This window comes from Gracilinanus agilis, chromosome 1, assembly GCF_016433145.1.
Source record: "Gracilinanus agilis isolate LMUSP501 chromosome 1, AgileGrace, whole genome shotgun sequence".
NCBI classification, from domain to species: domain Eukaryota; kingdom Metazoa; phylum Chordata; class Mammalia; order Didelphimorphia; family Didelphidae; genus Gracilinanus; species Gracilinanus agilis.
The window spans coordinates 75,357,846-75,382,316 of NC_058130.1; the positions used below are offsets into that span (position 1 = coordinate 75,357,846).

The window sequence follows — 24,471 nt, forward strand, 5'->3', positions numbered from 1 at the left end:
ATTCTTTTGAGAAATTTTAATGTACTTTGCTCATAGACCACAGCATCTCCTTTGATAAGGACATACTGCAGGAGAAATTCTGTGCCACTCTCTCCCATGTCACAAAACTGATACCAGAATTCTTCAGAGAGACCTTGACAATCTCCTTCTTCTAACCTCCATACAAACACCTATCCAGTGTGAGTTCTCCATAAAAATGTCTTTTATGAAAATGTGTTTTTGGCCAAAGTTATGTTTTCTGCAATAGAGTCTGAAAGCCTGGTATTTCAGCTGAAGAAAGGGGCTTGGTGTCCTCTGCCTTATCTTTTCAAATGATTCCCAGAATCCTCCTGAGACAGTTCAAATAGAAGCAGTTCAAATATCCTGGCATGGGCTTGGTATACTGTCCAGATTTTGTAGGCATACAATAACGATATCAGCATAACAGCTGTATAGACCTTCAATTGGGGAAGTATCCTAATGTCTCTTCTCTCCCATGCTTTCTTTCAGAGCCTCCCAAACCCTGAACTAGCTCTGGCAGAGTTAATCAACCTCATCTTCTATGTGGACATCCCTGGAAAGCATACTGCCAAGGTAAGTGAACTCATCCACAGCATTTAAAATGTCTCCATTTGCTGTTATTGATGTTTCTATGTCTGGGTGGTGCTTTGCCAGTTGGAACAGAATCTCTGTTTAGATATAGTTATAGCTCCTTGAAAAGAATTCATTTTTTGTCATTCTATCCCAGTATGTTGAACAGTGAAAGACACAAAGTTATTAAATATTAGTTAAATTAATTTGGCCTAAAATTTAAATGGAACTGGCCCAATTTTTAAGTATTGAAATAAATAGGATCAAATAGACACCAGATTATTTACAGTTGTTCTGAAATCAAGAGCAGGAAGTGTCTGCAAATGTTCTAGTCACACACATTCAGAAGCTAGTTACATAAATGGAGAGAGAGAGAGAGGAGAGAGAGAGAGAGAGAGAGAGAGAGAGAGAGAGAGAGAGAGAGAGAGAGAGAGACAGACAGAGAGACAGAGAGAGAGAGAGAGACAGAGAGAGAAAAGAATGGTGATCATTTAACACATGTAAAATGAGAAAGATGAAATTCCAAGAAGGAACAACAGCATAAAAAGAAATATTCTCATTCATTTAAAGAAACTCAATGCAATTTTTAACATCTTTGCTCTTTGAGAACATCTGTCTCATCTAGCTTGAAAGTAGTTAATTTTTTTTATTTAGTAAAAAGTAGGTCATCTGTCAGTTCTTCTAAAACTACATTTATAACAAAATACAGGAGCAGATTCCCTCTTTTCCACCACTGAGATAAAATATAAGCCAAACCATGCATACAAAGCCCAGAAGTTACTCTCTTAAGAGCTTAAGACATTAGAAAAACAGATTGTTTTTCCCAATGGTATGTTTAAACAAGCAAGATACTTGCAAAATGTTACAGAACTTCACTTATATGTGTGTTTGTGATGCCAGATACAAGCTTTTGAAATGCCTTGTAGATTACTGTTCATTACCAAAGAGGCACTTGGTAGAAAAGCAACACTTTATTTCCTGTCTCAGTACCAGATGCTTTAAGATTCTCTTGGGAAATCTAATTGAGGGACAGAAAAAGTCACAGCAGGTAGAACTCCATAAAAGTTTTAACATCCTAGTGAGAAAAAAACCTACTTTCCAAGAAAGAATCTACCAAATGAAATGGAATTTCTGTCTTCATGTCAATTAGTGTGATTGTTTGATGGGAACACCTGACTTCCTGAAACCACATATTAATCACATTGTAAATTATAGGTTTGCCTGAGTAATATCTACAAAGGTTTATCTGTTTTGTTAGTCTAAGCATCTTATTTGAATATGAAATTCTCTTATTGGATTGACAATTTAGAAATCAAACTATAAATTTTCAGATTGATGAATCAGGATAGGCATAGGCAACCTCTCCTAATTTTATGGAAAATTGTTTTTGGAGAAGAAAAAATAAGCTATAGTCAAATTTGTTGCAAAGTGTTGCAAAACATCACTCAGAGAATGCTACCTTGACAACCGTGGACAGGCTCTATGATATGAACAGAGCGTGAGATTTAGTCAGTAAATCTAGGCTCATGTCTTGATATTGTCACTTACATGACCATAAGCAAGTGACCTATGATCTCCCAGGCACAGAGTAGATTCTATCCCTCATTAATGTATGATTTAATTATAAAATGAAATAAGTATATAGTGCTTTAATACAAGTTATTATGATTTTATTATTTACAATTTTAATTAGACTTCTTTACAATTATAAATAAATAATAGGAAAATTGGATATACTATAGACATAGTCTATTATTTATGAGGAGAAAAAGAATAGTGAATAAACTGTGATATATGAATGGAATAGAATATTACAACCAAGTAAGAAATCACAAATTGAGAAATTCTGAGAAAATACTCTTCATATTAACTGAAATGGAGTGAAAACAGTAGAACTCACAGAATAAAATCAACAATGACATCAACAATGAAGGAAAAAAATACTAAAAAAAGAAGTTTATTTCTGAGTAATTGAAATCACTAGTCTCGCTCATGGAAAATAGATAATGAAATTTACCTCCTCCATGGAGATGGAAGGAATTACTAGAGCATAATGCCATATATACATTGTTAGATAGGGTCACTTTACGCTTTTTTTTTCTAATTCTTTTTCATTATTGAAAAGGATGATTCAAATCCAACCAGGAGGTGAAATATATTAATATCTTATTATTATGTGAAAAAAGCATTAGTAAAAATATTTTAAGTGGTATCCAGAGTTTCCTGGATCAACCCTTTCATCAAATCTCCATTGGCCACCTCAGTCAATTATCTCAGATATAGAGTATCCTGGCAACAAAGCATTAGCAAGGCTATTGTTCTGCCAAAGGATGACATTTTAAAGTAATTACTTTTTTTATTTAATTTTTTTATTATAGAGCTAAGTGGGAAGCTAAAGTTTAAATGTAAGTCCTTAGAAAGTTACAGAAGTTGAGGAGGGAAAAAAAAGAAAATTACATTGTTTTTGTATAGCATGAATTTTCTCTTAGAGTGTAATTCTATAAGAGAAAAAAATCTTTAAGAATTTTTCAGATCTTATGGAGTCCATTCATTTAGAAAAAATAATAACAAAAAGAAATTCATAATTACAGAACATTAATAATTCATATATGTTAAAGTTTAAAATGCTTTCATCAAAATAATATTATGAAATAAACAGTCAAAAATTATTATCCTATTTTTTAAGGATGAAGAAACAGAGGGGCAGAATATTTAGATAACTTGCCAGATTTCACACTGGTAAATAGTGTTGAAGGCAAGATTTGAATCCATGTCTTCCTAATTCTGAGATTGACTATTTGTTGTGATAAGAATTCTTCCCACCTCTAAGAACTGCTCAGTAAAAAAGGACAGTAGAGGAATCAGTTCAGACAGGTACAGGGGGAAAAATAAAATCTGTATTTCTCCTAAAAACTCCAGATCATATTTGCAGCACTGATGTGCCCTACATTGCAGGAGATAATAGAATCACAACACCCCATAACACATCTCTTCTGACCACTTTATTTTAGCAAGGAAATAGCTAAATCACTAAAAGATTCAATAATTAGCAGAGGGTCACATAGCAATGAAGTTTCTGAAGTTTTAAACTTTAAAATTGATTCCAATTTTAATAATTTATCCACTAAGGCAAACTGTGTTTAATAACTATTTCTATCTAATAGGGGAAGAAATAAATCATCTCATTATTATACAAGATAAAGGGTGCAAAAATATAGGACTGAATGCTATGTCAGGCATCTTTATTTCTTTGACAGATAATATAACTGAGCTTTGGAATAAGTAGGTGACTTGCCCAAGGTCACATAAACATTGAAAAGCTGCATGTCCTATTTTTAAAATAGGCTGACCTAATGTACTCAGTTTAAAGAATAAGGTAGACTGTTAATTGACAGGTTTATTGGTATTGTTAGCTAGAATTATACTCTATTATTTCTATACACTGTCAGAAATTTTAGGCATCATTTATGAATAGGTGATATACTTGTCATTCATCAAAAGTCTATTTCAAGAAAATCAATAATCTTTGAGATAACATGGTTTAGGTGTCTTTTATACTTCTATTGGAAGATATATTTCTCTTCTCTCAACATCATTGATTTTCATAATAGATGAAGAATGTCCTCATTAGGCCTTTAGGCAAACTATATAGCTATGATTCACTTAGTGAACTTTCAGTAGTCAGTGCTACATTGAGGGGAAAAGGTTTTCACTTAATTTGCCACCTCTAACACAACAGCTGATCAACTGCCATTATCTGGCAGGTAGAACCCAAAGCTCCAGAGATAGCATCATACATCTATACTCAAATAGCTTGTCCTGCTCCAAGCCATTGTCTAATAAAGCCACTCTTAAAGAGGGAGGAATAACCACACTCTGTGAACCTATGGGGCTGGCCAGTTAGCCTAACTGAAATGGCAATGAGCCCTGCAAATAGATTTCATGTCCTTGGTAATTCATGCTAATGGCACCATCCCACTACCCTTTGCCCCAGCACAACTATGAAAATAACTCAGATCCCTGAACCAAAGAGCTTTAGTTCTAACAGTGCTACCACCACCACCACCACCCATAAAAACTGACTCTGCTTCTGTCCTTTAGGGGACCAATCACAGAAGGGAGAAGTAGCCCATTTTCCTTGCCACTACCAATAGCAACTATAGGCCAATGTCACTGTCAGGCAGCTAGCAATAAGAGCACAATGAATAGTAGTATTTCCCAGGACAAATCTTTCTGTTTTCAACCCAGACTCCACAGCCATTATTCTAGTAAGCAATGCTTGGAGAAATATAACCTGGTAACTGCTTCTGTGTGTGCACCAGGTCTGATTTCCTCACCAGGCTTTATTAAAACTTGCAAAAAAAAGCTCTTACCATTTTGGTCCTTAGCATTATCAAATGATTCTATCTTAGGAATGGATAGAATTAACTTATCAATTGAAATACCATTAAAGAAAACACATAATAATGCAATGAAAAATTATATTTGTAGTTTTCTCCATTTGAACTTGAGATCCCTTAAGGAAGGGACGTTCTTGGTTTTCTATTTGTAGACCCTGAGCTTAATACAATATTTTGTCCATTGCGAATGTTTTATACATGTTTTTAATTTACTCATCCAACCTGTAACATATTCTTACTGAGTTTTTAATATGGAAAAGTACATAAAGCTTCTGTAACTTGATTCCCCAACTGACCTTTCCAAACTTAATGTATCTCATTCTCTTCCCAAAATTGAAAATCTAGCTATCTACAAATGATACTACTAGCTATTGTCAAAAATCAACATTCCAACTCTCATATTTTTTAATTCATCCAGGCCAGACCAACTCTCACATAACTGAAGTATATATCTTTAGCATTTCTGCCTCCAAAAATCCTTACCTATTTCAGTTTCATTTTAGTTTTCACTTTCTCTCCTTCCTAACACTTTATCTGATTGCCACCCTCCAGTGCTTAATGTTCTTTCTCTCTTTAAATTATTAATTAATTAAGTTAATTTTTATTTATTTTTTAAATTTAATTAATTAAAAATTTAATTTATTATTTTATTTTATTTATATTATTTTAATATTATTTTATTATAATTATATATTTATTTTATTTATATTATTTTAATATTATTTTATTATAATTATATATTTATTTTATTTATATTATTTTAATATTATTTTTTTATAATTATATATTTATTTTATTTATATTATTTTAATATTATTTTTAATTTAATTAATTTAAAAAATTATTTCTGCATACATGTTATATTTTGCAAGAAAAAATGATCTCTTTATGGACAGGAATTCCTTTTTTCCTATTATTTTTGGTTTTATATCCCAAGATTTTGTATTGTACCCATAATATATTAAAATGAGTTAAACTTGTGAATTTAATTACAAGGTAGAATCTTATGTATGTGCCACAATCTTTGCTCTTAAAGAACTGACAAATTGAACCCAATTTTTCATCCTATCAGATCTTTTCAGCATTTCCTTCTCTCACCTAATAACACATTTGCCTTAGGGCTTTCTCCTCTAATGGAAGAAACTGACACAATAGAAGAACTGACACTGGTTAAAATATACTTAAGGGAGTATTCTGTGGATTAGAATGTGATACTGAATTTATACATAATATGACAATTTGCTTGGGATGTCCACTATAAAGCAGAACTTCAGAGGACTGAAATATCCCTTATAGATAGAGGGGGGTCAAAACTCCTGTTATTTTATTCTGTGATAACTTTTAACTTTCACTTTCAGGACTTGAAGGAACTTCTAGGCCTTTCCATATTCACAGTATTTTTGATTCATCTCCTAAGGCATGAATATTAATAATTTTTAAAGTAATTGTTTCATTACCTTGGCTCAAGTCCCTAGAAATAATTCTCTTTCACTCTTTTCTACTTGTTATACCCAATGATTCAGGCGCAGACCATATAAATTCCTGTAATTTGAATACAAGTGAAAATTTAAGAGAAAGAAAGCAAAAGGAATCTCCTAACTCCACATAGCTTCAATCCTCTCTTAGAAGGAAACCATCTCTACTTCTTTCTCCACTCTCTATCCCTACCTTTATCATTTTATATTTCTAATGAATGATTAACACATTACCATAGCTCATGGAATATGTAAAATGAGGAAGATATGAGCCACATTTACTAAGGACAAAAAGGGGATGATCAGAGGAGTAAAGTGTCTCCACACTCACCCAATGCGATCACTAGAAATAATTCATTTTATCTATAATAGACTATCAGCTAGCTCTGGTTTTTCTTGGCTGAGCTCAATCCTATGTTTTATCATCATCTCGGTTATATATGTGTTTTTAGAATGAACTAATGGTATCTTAATAATATCTGGGAATTCATATCATCCCCCTAAAGCCCAAAATAAAATGACCTTCCATTAATAGTTTCCTATGTTACAGTCATTTTTTATTAAAGATCTCTATATGCTAGAAATAACCCAGAATCTAATTTACTTTGTTAAATTCTCTTGAGATAGAAGATCCAGAGAGAAAGAGAAAGAGAAGAAAAACCTGCAGGTGTTACATTTTTGTTTTTTAAATATTTTTCAGTCCCTTCAAAATTACTTACCACATACTTCCAGGTTAAGATGACTGCAGAGTAAAAGCAGGGCACTTAACTCTCCTAACCAACAGATACATGATACCTCAAAAGGACACAAAAACCAAATCCAGATGAACCAAGGGACCCCACAATAGGGCGCATCATTGAATGCACATAGGATTTGGGCATTTCCATGCTATAATGGGGTAAAATAGCTTCCATTAAAACGTGAGTTGATCAACCTTCCCCTACCCCACCTACAGACTTGAAGCCAGCTCACAAAAGTTAGAGCAAGTGTGGGGCATTCTTGGAAGTTAACTGGGACCACCAGGGCTTGGTCCTGAGAGTAGGAAGACTTAAGAACCCAGGAGGCAAAAGAACAGGGACCCTGAGAGAGGACTTTGAGCATAGACCTTGAGTGCAAACCTTGAGCATGGACCTAGAGTAGAGGGGTGACTGACAGTGGAAGCAACTCACTCTGAGACTGATAAAGGAGCCTCAGTCACAGGAGCAAGAGTAGGGCAATATCTGGGTTCCTGGTAGCTGACGGGGACCACCAAGAGGCTTGACCCTGAGAACAACTAAACTTGAGACCCCAGGAGACTAAAGAGCACAGACCTTGGGCATGAGGATAAAGCTGAGAGGGGTGGCACTGCTTTGAAACTTGTAAAGTAATCTCAGGCAAAAACTGTTCCACAGCTCTATACATAGAGAGCCTGCCTGCCTCTCCCAGACTTCTGACTGAGAAGGAAAAACAAGCATAATAATGGTTAGCAAGGTCCAAGAACTAACCAAGAGAAAGAACAAGAAAAAGCATTTACACTCAATAACTTTTACACAGAAAAATCCAGAAAACAGAACAGACAGCAGAGGAAGACAAACAAATAAATAAATCCAAAACTTACCAAAAAATGAAAATTGGTCACAAGTTATTGAAGAGTTCAAATCTGAGTTCATGAGAGATATGTAAGAGATTTGGCAAGAAAACTGGGAAATAGCTCAAACAGAAATTAACAGTTTAAAAGAGAAACTCCCAATTGAAGAAAGATGCTCAAAAGTCAAATGAAATGATAAGCAAATTGAAGACCCAAATAAAGCAACAGGAAACCATGAAAAACAGACAAAATTGAAAAGGTAAATCAAAAGATTACAGCAGAAAACCAGTCTCTAAGGGCAAGAACTGGACAAGTGGAAGCCAATGATCTTGCAAGATAGCAAGAATTAATAAAGCAAAGTAAAAAGAATAACAGAATAGAAGGAAACATGAAATATCTCACTGAGAAAATGACAGAACAAGAAAACAGGTCTAGAAAAGACAATTTGAGAATCACTGGTGTTCCTGAAAAATAAGAAATTTATAGAAATTTGGACACTATTCTACAATACATTATCCAAGAAAACTGCTATGATGTTCTTGAAAAAGAGAGCAAAATAGACATTGAAAGGATTCATAGATCACACACTCCACTAAACCCTCAAAAGTCAACACCCAGGAATATAATTGCCAAATTCAAGAGTTTCCAAGTTAAGGAAAAAATATTATAAGAAGCCAGAAAGAGAAAATTCAGATATCAAGGATTACACAGGTTCTAGCAGCCTCCATGCTAAAAGACCACAAGGGTTGGAATATGATATTCACAAAGGCAAGAGAATTGCTTCTACAACCAAGGATCACCTACCCATCAAAACTGACTATATACTTCCAGGGAAAAGTATGGGCATTCAACAAGATAGATTTCCAAGTATTTGAAAAGAAGAGACCAGAACTAAATGGAAAGTTTGATATCCAACCAAAAAAATCAAAAGAAATATGAAAATGTAAATAAGAAACAGAGGGGAAAGAAAGAAAACTCTTATTGTTATATTTACTTCTTTAAGGGCTTCAATAAGATCAAATTATTTGTATTCCTATAAGGAGAAAGGTTATGTGTAATTCTCAAAAATTTTATTCACTATTATAGTAATTAGAAGAATTATTCATAGAGAGAGGTTGGAGTACTAAGTAGTCTAAGATGATACAGGGGGGAAAAGGGGAGGGGAGTAGAAGATGGCATCAAGAGAAACTTGAAGGAATAAGAAAAATAGGACAATCTATACCACACAAAGAGGGCATGGGAGGGGTAGGGCATGAATACTATTATAAGAAGGAGAGGAAAAAAGAGTTAATAGGAAATATTTAAACCTTACTCTTAGCTGAATTAATCCTGAGAGAAAAGAGTAGCTAGATCCATTGGGATATCAAATTCTATCTTACCCTATGGAGAAAGTCAGAAGGGATAAACAAAGTGAAGCAGTGGAGTGGGGAGTTCAAAAAGGGAGGGGAATATAGGGGGAGGGAAGAAAACCAAAGGAGGGGATAAGGAGGACTGATTTAAAACAAACAAGTGGTTTAAAAGGAAATACCATGAGTAGAAGGGGAAGAAGGAGGAGAAGATACCAAAATGTTGGGGAATACACATCTGATAATTATAACTCTGAATTTTAAAATTCTACCATACATTGTCTACAAGAAACACACATGAGGCAGATGGATATACATAGAGTTAAGATTAAAATTTGGAGCAAAATTTACTGGGCTTTAACTAAGGATAAAGAAGACAAGAGTTGCAATAATGATTTCTGACAAAGCCAAACTAAAAATAGATATGAATAAAAGAGATAGGGAAGGTAATTTCATCCTGTTAAAAGGCAGTATAGGTAATGAGGAAATAATAGTACTCAACATGTGTGCACCAAACAGTATAGCATCCAAATGTCTAAAAGAGAACCTGGGAGAGCTCAAGGAGGAAATAGATAGAAAACTATACTACTGGGAGATCTAAATCTTCCTCAAATCTAAATAAACCAAACCAAAAAATAAATAAGAAAGATAAGACAATCTACGATAAACCCAAAGATCCCAGCTTTTGGGACAAAAACCCACTATTTGACAAAAACTGCTGGGAAAATTGGAAAACAGTATGGGAAATATTGGGTCTAGATCAACATCCCACACTCTACACCAAGATAAATTCAGAATGAGTGAATGACTTGAATATAAAGAAGGAAACTATAAGAAAATTAGGTGAGCACAGAATAGTATACTTGTCAGATCTTTGGGAAAGGAAAGATTTTAAAACCAAGCAAGAGTTAAAAAATTACAAAATGTAAAATAAATAATTTTGATTACATTAAACTAATAAGTTTTCGTACATATGAAACCAATGCTACCAAAATTAGAAGAGAAGCAACAAATTGGGAAAAAATCTTTATAACAAAAAACTCAGACAAAAGTCTAATTACTCAACTATATAAGGAGCTAAATCGATTGTACAAAAAAAATCAAACTATTTGCCAATTGTTAAATGGGCAAGGGACATGAATAGGCAATTTTAAGATAAAGAAATACAAATTATCAATGAGCACATGAGAAACTGCTCTAAATCTTTAATAATTAGAGAACAACTGGCATTCATGTATACATGTGTGCAGATGTGAACATCAATATACATAAAAGTATTTCTATAAGTGTAGAATTACTTTATCCAAACTTCCTCTTTCATGACAGTGGGGAACTACAGCAACTACTTATATTACTCAAGAAACACTAAAAAATATCACATAGTATATATTGGAAACTGTTCTTCCTATCTACAAGGAAAATACTCTATCCACTACACAATGCTATCTCTATAATATTCTCTCTTAATATTTAATTAAGACAAAGAAAAACCAACAATAATTTAATAAATAAAGCAAAATTTTAGTCTTGTATTTCTTCTAGTCAGATTATTTTTATGTGCCTAAAATTTTACCCTTCTTATGGTGATATAGAAAACTTAAGAGAGTTCAAATAAGACAAAGAAGCAGACTATGAACTGTAATATAAATTCCTGAGAGAAATACAAGGAATTACAAATGGTTGGCATATAGAAAAGATGGTTAAGGGGAAATTAGTGACTATTTTCAAGTATATTGAAATGATTTTTTTGGACATTGAAAAGTTCTTCTGTGCTTTGGAAACTGAAGTGGAAATATATTTTAAATCTATAGTGTTTCAATTAAGATGCCCATCACATGGGAATGGGGAGAAGTAAATAGTTTGATGAACTACCACATAATTAGCTATTTACAAGTTAGAGATGTTGGGATATTTAAGGGAGGGACAGAATAACAAGATTCTAAAACTTTTATGGATCTGCTTACGGGCATTCAGCTTTGATCATTCAGGAGGGCCTCTGACCTATCACTATTTAGTTATAACATGAACCTAATCAATAAACTATTTTATGCAAAGCTAGACTCTTAAAATAATTTTAATCATAATATCATTCACTTTTTAGATCACTCTCTTCAAGGAAGAAAATTTAATTATTTTATCTAAGAATATTTCCTTGATTCCACTAATTTTGATTTTTCTCTAATTTTATGTATTTCTTTATCTGTGTAAATGGAACACACACGTACATACATTCTCACACAGAGGTGACAATTGGCTCCATTAGGATAGGAATTATTGTTCATAGTTTTTGTATCACCAATGACTAATACAGTACCTTGCAAATAGTAGATACTTAATAAAGGGCTTGTTGAATAAATGTACCATCATAGAAAAAATAATCCTGAGAATTATTCACATAAAAAGAGATTTTCTCTATAGATGTAGAGGCATTCAAAATAATTTAGTTTGCCTGTAACATTGTGTCAAATGCATAAATACTAAAGAAGAAATCAGTCTAATAATTTTAAAGGGAAAAAATGGATGGGAAATGCTTCAGGATCTTGTAATGTCTTACTGAGTTAGTCACTATTGCACAAATCTTAGAGAGGACTCACAGATACACAGTTAACTAGACCCAGATGTAAGGAAGAAGAACCTTTTGGATTGCATATAAGAAATAATCTTCAACCATCACAAATTTCTCCCATACAAATATATATGCAGATACATACACAAACACAACATTATCTTATTTTAAAAGATGCTAATATTCTTCAAATGACATTTTGTAGCTTTGAATCATGGATTACATAAAATTAAAGATTTTAGATTGTGGAACTTGGAAAGGAGAATAAAGAAGTGTGTTGAAGGTAGAATAGATTGAAACGAACTGCCATGAAATGTGTGAGCAGAAAAAATACAAGAAAATTTGTAATTTAAGAAATACATGAGTAGAAAAGGAGGTAGATAGGTCTTGGACCCAAAGTAGGCAATAATAAATGAACAAACCAAATGTTGCCATGGAGTGCTTGGCATGTTAAAAGGCCTAGGGTCATTTCATATCTCCATCATGCTGGGTAGATACTCTCTTGTTCACTAATGGACAGAAATAGATGAGAATGTCAAAGGATTAATAAACATGAAAAATTGGTTATCTTCATTCTTGCAATTATGTCCAACTTTTAGGAGAGTACTTAAAAAATACTGATCTATCAAATTTCCAAAATAATTTATTATTTTTTTAAACCCTTGTACTTTGGTGTATTGTCTCATAGGTGGAAGATTGGTAAGGGTGGGCAATGGGGGTCAAATGACTTGCCCAGGGTCACACAGCTGGGAAGTGGCTGAGGACGGGTTTGAACCTAGGATCTCCTGTCTCTAGGCCTGACTCTCACTCCACTGAGCTACCCAACTGCTCCCCCAAAATAATTTATTATTGATTTATTTTCTTTTAGATTTGTGGAAATTCCTTTCAGAATTTTATTTGCCTCTTACTAATAATAGAACACAATAAATAATCTATGTAAGTGCTCCATATTAGGGATACTCTTTAAATAATGAAAAACTTTCTTCAGCAGCAGTTTGTTATAGTTATAACTTCTGAGATTTGATAAATAGAAAACAAAACTCCAACATGGTCCTTCTATATAAAATGCTTATTTTTCTGCATATTTGAGCTCTAGGCCCAAGGACAGTATTCTCAAAGCCAGGATTTGACTGAATGATGCTTAAAAATAGAATCCCTATCCTCACAGCATCATCCAACTTTTCTGCCCTGCTCAGTAATTGACATAGTAGTTGGTTAATTCAGACTAAGAAGAGAAAAGGAGGTTAAAACTGCAGTTGAATTAAACTCCATATTTATATTTTCCAACTCCAAATACTTTCTTAAAGGCATGGAGGAAGACAAGAAGGTCTTTGAATGAATAATTTCCTTTCTCTTTAGTATAATCAATTGCAAAAAGAACTAGAACTAAGAACAACCTCAGATAACATATAATAAGCCCCCTAATTTTATAGATGAAAAAATAGAGACATAGGGAGAGTAAGTGATTTGCATAAGGCCAAACAGGTTTTAAGTATGTAATGATGGGGTTTAATAAGACTAGCAGTTTTGTCCTTGTTCATGAGAAGAGTATCCCCATTATCTTCCTTCTGAAACTAGGGAAGGAATGAGAATTGACTTCTAGATGGTGATGCATGTCCCAAACCTTCCTCATAAGCATCTTTTATTTCCTTCCATTGGCTATCTTCATCAATAGTTTAAACAAATTCTTATTATACCATAATCAGTTCCGTCTTCCGTGAGTTCTTCAATACCCAAATCTATTACTGAAGAAAGCAATAAATATTATAATTGGCACTTTCTTTAGATGCAAGTGCCCCAAATCAGGAAGTATTTTCATTGTCCTCATATAGGTCTTTCTCAGATTCTTAAATTATTTCTGTTGAATTAAATTTCATACAATATTTTTTCCTAACTAAAAAAAAATCTTTCTTCAGTTTAGCTTTTTCTAAAGGATTGGGACTGGGATTTCTTTATCTCTTGATATGTTTAAAATCTATATATTCTTTGCATATATGTTTTAGAAATCTATAAAATAAATATGTGACTTTTCAGAGTAGTTCTGTTATTATTTGTTGTTGTTTTCTCCCTATTCTCCTAGACTAAAAATAGAATAAATGAACTTAACAAGAACTACAAGGAAAAATAAAATGCCCCAGGGGCAGTTGGGTAGCTCAGTGGATTGGGAGTCAGGCCTAGAGACTGGAGGTCCTAGGTTCAAATCAGGCCTCAGACCACTTCCCAACTGTGTGACCCTGGGCAAGTCACTTGACCCCCATTGCCCACCCTTTCAACTCTTCCACCTAGGAGCCAATACACAGAAGTTAAGGGTTTAAAAAAAACAAAAAACAAAAAACAAAAAAAGATAAAATGCCCCAGACCACATAAGATGGCAACATTTTCAAGACAATTGAAAATACACTTCTGAATAGCTGAAAATTAGGATAAAAATAAAGACCTGCCTATTCACAGGATATTAAGACATTGGAGCAAATCTCCCACACAGTGCTAAAAAAATTTGTTCCTAACAGTAGTTGCCTTCACAAATTTAATTATTTTTTAATTCCTTGGATGCATAATCAGAGAGGCTGGGTTTTAAATCCAGTGCCAAATAAAGTTTTAAAAAAATCAATAGAGTTGATAGTGATAAACCAGCCATTGAGACAAAAAGCAATTGGAGAATATGATTAATTTCCTTCTGCCTGATCCTACTAAGAATCATGGTGAGCAAGATGTCCCTCAGAAACAAAGTTCTGGACCATTAGACCTAAATTACCTCTTCTTCTAAGCATCCAAATTGTTTCATGAAAAAGGTTATTCAGTTCAAAAAAATATTTTCCTCTAATGCTTCAGCAATAGAAAATATTCAAATGCTACATTCCTTAAATGTCTGTAACAAAAAGCAAATGAAAATACAATTCTAAGTTGGAGAGAGAACAGAATCGATGTGAAACATGAAAATTCATATTTAGGTTCCTCTAAAAAAATAAAAACATGTTTTGACACCTGCAATTTCTTTCATTTCTGGGCTCTGACATTGAAGAAAAAAGTAAACAATTTTAATAATATCCTAAATCAGGAAAGCATCATATTAATATATGTAATAAATTGTACTTCAGGCATTGTAGTATTTATTTAATTTGCCTCAATTCAGTCATGATTTATGATGTACCAGTTTGCTTTACATGCTGTAGTGAAAAGAATGAGGACAGTAGAATTTCAGAGTTGGAAGAACACTAGTTCAATCTCTTAAAAGAAGATTAGCTATTATATGTAGATTAGATATGCACACATGCAAATGTGTAGTCATGAATTACCTAGAAATGTTTGTATATCTTGAGATCACTATCTGTGTACAAACCTTGGATAAATATGAAGAGATAATAATATGTTTTTTTATATTGGCTATTGGAAAATAATTTAATGCATTCCATTGACAATTGGTAATTTTGAAGCTCAGAGAAGAATGTGGGCCATATTTGTAGTTGTGTAGGGCATACAAATTTACATAGAGAAGAAAGAAACACTTTTGGCTTAGCCATGTCCAAATAATCTTTTGAGAGCTGAAGACTTTGTTAGGATTTTGTGGTTAAAATGAGTAATTTGATTTTTTTAAAGCAAAAAAACTACTGCTACTGCTAAGTGACCATTGACCTCACTGGGGTGTGTGTGTTGTGTGTGTGTGTGTGTGTGTGTGTGTGTGTGTGTGTGTGTGTGTGTAATTGAGTAGACAGAAACAGAAAGACAAATAGTACAACATTTCTTAAAACCATCAAAACGTTTTGCAGAGCAGTAGGTAGATGCAAACAAAATTTTAAAAGATGTCTTAAAATGAGGTCTTTCACAGAGAAACTAGTATTGGTCAACACTAACAAGCTATATGATCATGCATACAGACGTCAGTTTCATGGGGCTGGTAAGAGTCTTGAACTAAAATAATTATGGTTATGTAAAAATCAGTTGCATATGCCAGTAGAGATATGAATGATATCCATACTTCCTGAAGTATCTTACATATAAATGAATGGAAATAGAAAATTCAAAGATTATGTGTAGAAAGAACAGTTATAAGTTTTGACCACCAATCTTTCAGTCACTTGGAATTATACCAGTACCACGTTAAATGCTCTTTTACAGATTAAGTGACATCATTAGCCAGGTATGAATTTAGCACCTATTAGCAGCCAGTAAATTCTAAAGTAGATATTCATATTCAGTCTGTAAGACCATGCAACACTTAAACTATGTCAGTATCTGAATAAAGAATAGAAGCTATATGTAATAACCAAGAAATTGACTTACAAATAATTCTATCACACTGTGTACTGATAGCATTGAAAATAATTTGGCCAATATTATCCACCATAGTTTTGTAAGGATGATTGTCTCATTTTAGTTGTAGACATTTGTAATTGTAGGAATTCCCTTTCCTGTCCTGCCACTTTGGGCCAAAAATCCTTCTATTAATCCTAATTCTTCATCCTAGGGTTTACTGGAGGAAAAAAAAATCTAATCACTCATTCACCTGATCCCACTTAATATATTTGAAAATATTTGTCAGGTCTTCTTTTCTCGAGCCTTTCATAAGGTCCCCTTCCTCCAAATTTCATGTCCTTTAAAATCTTAACAGCTCGACCCACACATTCACATACATACTCATATGTATTTTGTGGTCCAATGGCATGTGCCTCATTGCTGCTACTCAAAAAAGATACCCCATCTCCAGCCATTTTCCCAACCTTTTCCCAGTGCCTAGAATTTTCTTTATCCTCATCTCTCTGTCTCCTGTCTTTCCTGATTTTCTTTCAATTACCAGTTATAATCATATCTTCTACAGGAACGCCTTCCTAAACCCTTCTTAATTTTGTCTTCCCTCTGTTGATTGTCTTCAGTTTTTACTATGGAGAGCTTGTTTGTACATAGTCATTTACAAGTTATCTCCCTCATTAGACTGGGAGCTCCTTGAGAGCATGATCTAACTTTCTTTGTTATATGTTTAGTACAGTGCCTGGTACATAAAAGGAGCTTAGGAAGTTTATTTTCTGAATGGCTTCCTAAAATGAAGCTCTTTTCTTTTTTAATTTTTTAATTTATATTTTCAGTTCCAAATTCTCTCCCTCCCTTTACTCTAACAATTGAAAAGAAAAGAAATATGATATTTAATGAAAGTTCCTCTCCAAGGTTTGAAACCAGAAATGGATCCAATAGTCCAGAAATGATATTACTATGATATGGTACAATGAGACTTTAATTTCCATTCCTGTTATACATAATGTGGTGCCTACTCTGCATAATTGAGGATATAAAAGGGCTAAGAATTAAACAAATTAAAATTAACCAAAAGGAATACAGTTCAATGTCCATGAAGTGCTAAAATGTACAGATAACGGGTACCACTAGCAAGCATAAAAAGAAAAGGTCAGTGTATTTTCTAGTTAAAGCAAAAGTTTCATGTTACAATTCTTGTAATTTATATGATATTATGTTTTATTTATCATTGCTTTTCTTATTGATTCTTAGATTTGAAATAATTCTGAAAAAGAATTTAAAGATTTCAATTTAGAGTTTCAGCTCCAATCATAAATTAACCACTACCAAATGAAAGTGTCAAGTTTTTGGCTTAGCTGGTTGAAAAGTCTAACAACCTTAGCACAGTGTGAACTTTTGGCTTGCAAACAAAAGATTAGCTATTTGTCAGTGTCAGGATTTGCCTGTGTCACATGCTAGCTCCCTCTACTTGTCCTCTCTATCCTTCATTCTCTGAGCCTATCATGTGCTCTCAGCAAAATGGATTGCACTAATCATCTTCTAGCCTATTTATGTGTAGATAGAAACCATTCACTATGTTTGACCTAGCCCACATCCCATTTTGCCTGAGTGGGTTTTTTTGAGGACTTTGGAGGCATGATGGGCTTCCTGATTCAGCTTAGGGTAATTTTCTGTCTCCTTCCTACATCTCCCTATTTTTATTTTATCTCCATTTTTTATAAAAAAAACTTAATTGTTAAGAGATACTAATAGACTTGTGACTTGACAGTAAGTTTTATAGATGGCAACTACAATTTTTAATTAATATTACATTTAATAATTTTATTTTAATTATTACATATATTAGGGACCTTTGATAGGTGAAACTTTGAACTGATCCCTATCATAAACAGTGTATGAAAATTCTCTAGCTAATATGATTTTCATTCAATATTTTTCTTGTTGATATTATTTTTCCGTTTTTGTAGTCATGTCCAAATCTTCATTGCCTGCTTTGGGATTTTTTTGGAAAAGATACCAGAGAGAGATGGAGTTCTGGATTAAAATGATAGCAGAGTAAAAAGCAGCTGCTTAACCTCTCCTAACACACACATATAGGACTCCTCAAGAGGACATAAAAACAAATCCAGATGAACAAAGGGACCCCACAACAGGGCACAGCATTGAAGGTATATGGGATTGGGGCATATCCATGCTATAAGGGGGTAAAATAGCTCTCATTAAAATGTGAGCTGAGCAACCCCCTCCCCCCAACAACATCTACAGTGCCAAAGCCAGGACACAAGAGTTAGAGCAAGTTTGGGGTACTCATTAATTTCTTGGCAGCTATCTGGGATCACCAGGGCCTGCTCCTAGGAGCAGCAAGACTTAAGACCCCAAGAGGCTAAAGAACCGGACTTTGAACATAGACTCTGAGTGTAGGCACAGAACTTGGGTGAAGACCCAGTGCAGAGGGGTGCATGACTGTGGAAGCAGTGCCCTGAGACTGTTAAAGGACCTTCAGGCAGAGGAACAAGCAAGGGGACCACCATGAGGTTTGACCCTGAGAACAACTAGACTTGAGACCTCAGGAGCCTAAAGAGGGTAGATGGGCCCTGGGCATCAGCATAAAGCTGAGAGAGCAGGTGGTGCTGTGACTCAGACCAAAACTGCTACACAGCTCAATAGGATAGGCAGAAAGCCTATCTGCCTCACCCTGACTTCTGACTGAGAAAGAAATAATAATAATGGCAAGCCAGGCACAATAACCTCAAAAGAGAAAGATCAAGAAGAAATCTTTAACACTCACCAACTTTTACACAGGAAAAAATGCAGACAACAGAGCAAACAGCAGAGGAGAACAAACAAGTAATCCCATCTAAACCTTCCCCAAAAAATGAAAATTAGTCATAAGAACTTGAAGAGTTCAAATCTGAGATCATAAGAAAGATAGAAGAGATTTGGGGAGAGAAATGGGAAATAGCTCAAAAGGAAATTAACAGGTTAAAAGACAGAAACTCCCAATTGGAAACCACAATTAAACAGCTGGAAAATAGGATAGACCAAACCAAAAAGGAAAATCATGAGATTATAATGGAAAACCAGTCCCTAAAGGCTAGAATTGAGCAATTAGAAGCTAATTATCTCTCAAGACAGCAAGAACAAATAAAGCAAAGTCAAAAGACTGAAAAAATTGAAGGAAACCTGAAATATCTCACTGAGAAATTGACAGATCAAGAAAACAGGTATAGAAGAGACAATTTGAGAATCATGTCTTCCTGAAAAAGCAGAAATTAATAGAAATTTGGACTCCATACTGTGATATTTAGATTAAGTCTTCACTGCCATCTTTAGATTTAATCACCAAAGGTGAGAACACCTCTAATTCTGGGAGGTCCATAATGCACCTGTGCTAGAGTGAGGGAAGAATCACAATCAACTGACCCGCCCCTTAGGCAGTCTATGAGAATTGTCTATTGTGATTGGACATGCAAATTAGTAGGGAGGAACAGAAAGTGACTCATAAGTGACCCCTTTAAAAGGAGAAGGTCCTCAGTCAGCTGAGGTCTTTGGTGGAAGAGAGAATCTGGTGAGGACCACTTCTGGTTCAAGGAGGAGTGTTGGAATGCTAAGGCTCTGGTGGGACCTCTGACTGCTTCACTCTGAATTGTCACATGGGAAGGTTAGGCTGACTCTCTTTCTCTTCCCTTGGCATTTCTGGAGGCTCTACCCTCAGGGAGGCCTTTTTTGCCTATCTAATTGTAAAAGGCCTTGTGGCTAGAAGCCTTGATTAATTAACCTCTGTCCCCTTCTGCTGGGCCTCTAAATTCTTACCAGGTCTGGGCCTCAGGTCTGGGCAAGAGTTTCTCTCTCTCAATTTCCCTACCTTCGACCTACCTAATTGTAAATAAACTTCCATAAAAGTCAATTTTGACTTGAAGTTATTCTTAATTGAGGATTGATAATAGTTCAGTCCTCTGGCAACCACCTTTTAATATATTGAACCCATAAAACCCCTTTCCCACCTTACAATACTAAAAGAAATTATTCAGCTAAACTGCCCTGAAGTTCTACAACAAGAGAGTAATATAGACATTAAATGAATCAATAGATCAACCTCTACACTAAACCCTGATAAAACAACCCCCAGGAATATAATAGCCAAATTCAAGCTTCCAAGTAAAAGAAAAATATTACAAGAAGCCAGAAAGACAATTCAGATAACAAGGAGCACCAATCAGGATAACACAGGATCTAGCAGCCTCCACATTAAAAGATTGCAAGGATTGGAATATGATATTAAGAAAGGCAAGAGAACCGGGTCTTCAACCAAAGATGATATACCCATCAAAACTGACTATATACTTCCAGGGGAAAGTATGGGCATTCAACAAGATAGAAGATTTCCAAGTATTTGCACAGAAAAGACCAGAACTAAATGGAAAGTTTGATATCCAACAAAAAAAAACCAAGAGAAACATGAAAAGGTAAATAAGAAACAGAAGAGAAAGAAAGAAAATGCTTATTTTGAAATTTGACCCTTTAAGGGCTTTATTAAGATCAAATTATTTGTATTCCTATATGGTGAAATGTTATGTGTAATCTTAAAAAAATCATGTATTCAATATTATAGTAATGAGAAGAATTAGTCATAGGGAACAGTTGGAGCACTAAATGTTCAAAGATGTGACAGGGTGGAAGAAAAAAGAGGGGTTGGTGAATAGAAGATGGCACCAAGAGAAACTTGAATGAATAAGAAAAATAGGATATTCTATACCACACAAAGGGAGCATGGGAAGGGGAGGGGATGAATAGTATTATAAGAAGGAGAGGAAGAGAGCATTAAGAAGTAATATTTAAACCTTACTTTTAGAGGAATCAACCCTGAGAGGGAAGAGTAGCCATATCCATTGGGATATAAAATTCTATATAACTCTTCTGACAAAGTCAGAAGGGATTAACCAAGGGGAGCAGGAGAGTGGGGAGGTCAAAAAAGGGAGGGGAGGAGAGGGGGGAAGGGATTCATTAGGCTTTAAAAAAAGAGGGGAATAATAAGGGAGGGGGTGGAAAGGGAAGTAAATCAAGGGAGGGGACAAAGGGGACTGGTCTAAAACAAACCACTGGTTTAAAAGGAAATAGCATAAGAAGAAGGGGTAGAAATAGGAGAAGATAACAAAATGCAGGGGAATACACAACTGTTAATTATAACTCTGAATGTGAATGGGATTAATTTGCCCATAAAATGGAAGCAAATAGCAGAGTGCATTAGAAACCAAATTCCTACCATATGTTGTATACAAGAAACATGTATGAGGTGGGTGGATATACACAGGTTTAAGGTAAAGGCCTGGAGCAAAAGCCTTTGGGCTTAAAATGAATAAAAGAAGGCAGGAGTGGCCATCATGTTTTCTGACAAAGCCAAAGTAAAAATAGATTTGATTGAAATGGACAGGGAAGATAATTACATCCTGATAAAAGACAGTATAGATGATGAGGAAATAACAATACTCAATATATATGCAACAAACTGTATAGCATCTAAGTTCCTAAAGGAGAAACAGGCAGAGCTCAAGAAGGAAATAGATAATTAAACCATACTAGTGGGAGATCTAAATATTCCTCTTTCAGATCTAGATAAATTAAACCAAAAATAAATAAGAAAGAGATGAGAGGTGAATGAAATCCTAGAAAAATTAGATTTAATATTTATGCTGAGAAAAATAAATACGGACAAATAGGAATACACCTTCTTTTCAGCTGCACATGGTACATTCATAATGATGGACCATGTAATAGGGCATAGAAATCATAGAAGAAATCATAGAAGAGAATGACAATGATGAGACATGTTACCAAGCTCTGTGGGATGCAGCTAAGGCACTACTCAGGAGAAAATTTATATCCTCGAGTGCATATATTAATAAATTAGAGAAGGCAAAGATCAATGAAGTGGGCATGCTAATTAAAAAAAAACTGGAAAGGGAACAAATTAAAAATCCTCAGCTAAAGACCAAATTAGATATAAAAATTAAAGGAGAAATATATAAAATTGAAAGTAAAAGAACTATTGAATTAATAAATAAGACTAGAAGCTGGTACTTTGAAAAAACAACAAAAATTGACAAAGTATGGGTCAATCTAATTAAAAAAGGAAAGAAGAGAACCAAATCATCAGTATCAAAGATGAAAAGGGAGACCTCAAGTCTAATGAAGAGGAAATCAAGGCAATCATTAAAAACTATTTTGCGTAATTATATGGCAAGAAATATGGCAATCTAGGAGAGATGGATGAATATTTACAAAAATATAAATTGCCTAGATTAACAGTAGAAAAAAATTAAATACTTAAATAATCCCATATCGATAAAAGAAATTGAACAAGCCATCAAAGAACTCACTAAGAAAATATCCCAAGGATCAGATGTATTCAAAAGTGAATTCTATCAAACCTTCAAAGAACAATTAATTCCAATAATATACAAACTATTTGACATAATAATCAAAGAAGGAGTTCTACCAAATTCCTTTTATGATACAAATATGGTACTGATCCCAAAACCAGGTAGATCAAAAACAGAGAAAGGAAACTACAGACCAATCTCCTTAATGAAAATAGATGCAACATTCTTAAACGGAATAGTAGCAAAAAGACTACCAGCAAGTAATCATGAGGATTATTCATTATGATCAGGTAGGAATTATACCAGGAATGCAAGGATGGTTCAACATCAAAAAAAAAACATTCACATAATTGACCATATCAACAAGCAAACCAACAAAAACCACATGGTTATCTCAATAAATCCTGAAAAAACCTTTGACAAAATACAACATTCATTCCTATTAAAAACACAAGAAAGTATAGGAATAGAAGGACCTTTCCTAAAAACAATAAACAGTATATATCTAAAACCATCAACAAGCATCATATGCAATGGGGATAAATTAGAAGCCTTCCCAATCAGATCAGGACTAAAACAAGGATGCCCATTATCAACTCTCTTGTATAATATTGTACTAGATACACTAGCAGTAGCAATTAGAGAAGAAAAAGAAATTGAAGGTATAAAAATAGGCAGTGAGGACACTAAGCTATCACTCTTTGCAGATGATGTGATGGTCTACTTAAAAAATCCTAGAGAATCAACTCAAAAGCTTGTAAAAATAATCAACAAATTTAGCAAAGTTGCAAGATACAATATAAATGCACATAAATCATCAGCATTTCTATATATTTCCAACACATCATAGCAGCAAGAAGTAGAAAGAGAAACATCATTTAATATCACCCTAGACAATATAAAATACTTAGGAATCTATCTACCAAAACAAACATAGGAATTATATGAACACAACTACAAAACATTTTCCAAACAATTAAAACAAGATCTAAAAATTTGGAAAAACATAGAGTGCTCATGGGTAGGATGAGCTAACATAAAAAATGACCATTCTACCCAAATTAATTTACTTATTTAGTGCCATACCTATCAAACTACCGAGAAGCTTTTTTACTGAATTAGAAAAAACTATAACAAAGTTCATTTGGAAAAACAAAAGATCAAGAATATCAAGGGAAATAATGAAGAAAAAAACATGAAGGAAGGTGACCTAGCAGTACCAAATATTAAATTATACTGTAAAGCAGCGGTCATGAAAATGATATGGTACTGTCTAAGAGAAAGAAGGGAGGATCAGTGGAATAGCATTGGAGTAAGTGAACTCAGCAAGACAGTCTATGATAAACCCAAAGATCCCATCTTTTGGGACAAAAATCCACTATTTGACAAAAACTGCTGGGAAATTTGGAAAACAATATGGGAGAGATTAGGTTTAGATCAACATCTCACACCCTACACCAAGATAAATTCAGATTGGGTGAATGACTTGAATATAAAGAAGGAAATTATAAGAAAATTAGGTGAACACAGAATAGTATACTTGTCATATATATGGGAAAGGGAAAATTTTAAAACCAAGGAACAGTTAGAAAAAATTACAAAATGTAAAATGAATAATTTTGATTATATCAAATTAAAAAAGTTTGTACAAACAAAAACAATGCTACCAAAATCAGAAGGGAAACAACAAACTGGGAAAAAATCTTTATAACAAAAAACTCTGACAGGTGTCTAATTACTCAAATATACAAGGTCCTAAATCAATTGTATAAAAAATCAAGCCATTCCCAAATTGATAAATGGGCAAGGGACACAAATAGACAATTTTCAGATAAAGAAATCAAAACTATCAATAAGCACATGAAAAAAGTTTTCTAAATCACTGATAATTAGAGAAATGCAAATCAAAACAACTCTAA

The 24,471-nt window shown here is 33.9% G+C and overlaps 1 pseudogene; it reads right to left on the reverse strand.

The window, feature by feature from the left end:
• The window catches only part of LOC123247491, a 192,205-nt pseudogene extending 175,572 nt beyond the window's left edge, over positions 1-16,633 (reverse strand).
• Positions 16,634-24,471: the final 7,838 nt, after the last annotated feature.